The following is a 787-nucleotide window of genomic DNA, read 5'->3' as shown; positions in this document are numbered from 1 at the left end:
ATATATATATATATATATATATATATATATATACGTGTATGTGTGTGTTTATGTGTCTGTGTCTGTCCCCCCAACATCGCTTGACAACCGATGCTGGTATGTTTGCATCCCCGTAACTTGGCGGTTCGGCAAAAGAGACCGATAGAGTAAGTACTAGGCTTGTAAAGAATAAGTCCTGGGGTTGATTTCCTCGACTAAAGGCGGTGCTCCAGCATGGCCGAAGTCAAATGACTGAAACAAGTAAAAGAGTAGAGAGTAAAGAGTATATATTAAGCAAAACAAAAGAAAAAATAAAAAGAAATCAGTTTTTGTTACTTTATTGTTAGCTTATATGTGTAAAGAGTTTGTTGGTTGTGTGTTTGTGCTTAGTGTTCCATCATGTATATGTTACCTAAGCAGTATCTACAACAAAGTAACACTTTGCGTAGCCTTGGTCAGCTTTCGTTCAGGAAAGTAATAAGACGTAGATTACTTCAATTTAAAAATTCACTCATTATTTTTAACTGAAATTCCAGTTTTTATTGCAACCATCTTCTAAAACTTAGAACATTAAACATGTGAACCGCATGGTGAAAGGAATTTGGTTATAGGCGCAGGAGTGGCTGTGTGGTAAGTAGCTTGTTTACCAACCACATGGTTCCGGGTTCAGTCCCACTGCATGGCACCTTGGGCAAGTGTCTTCTACTATAGCCTCGGACCGACCAAAGCCTTGTGAGTGGATTTGGTAGATGGAAACTGAAAGAAGCCCGTCGTATATATGTGTATATATATATATATATATATATAT

The 787-nt window shown here is 37.4% G+C and overlaps 1 protein-coding gene across 7 annotated transcripts in view; it reads left to right on the top strand.

Moving 5' to 3' along the window:
• Positions 1–787, top strand: part of LOC106877240 (uncharacterized) — a 160,733-nt gene that overhangs the window by 130,411 nt on the left and 29,535 nt on the right. The gene's annotated exons all lie outside the window — the stretch shown is intronic.

This window comes from Octopus bimaculoides, chromosome 4 (assembly GCF_001194135.2).
Source record: "Octopus bimaculoides isolate UCB-OBI-ISO-001 chromosome 4, ASM119413v2, whole genome shotgun sequence".
Lineage (NCBI taxonomy): Eukaryota > Metazoa > Mollusca > Cephalopoda > Octopoda > Octopodidae > Octopus > Octopus bimaculoides.
Note: the sequence above shows the minus strand (reverse complement) of the source record. Positions and strands in the feature narration are given on the sequence as shown.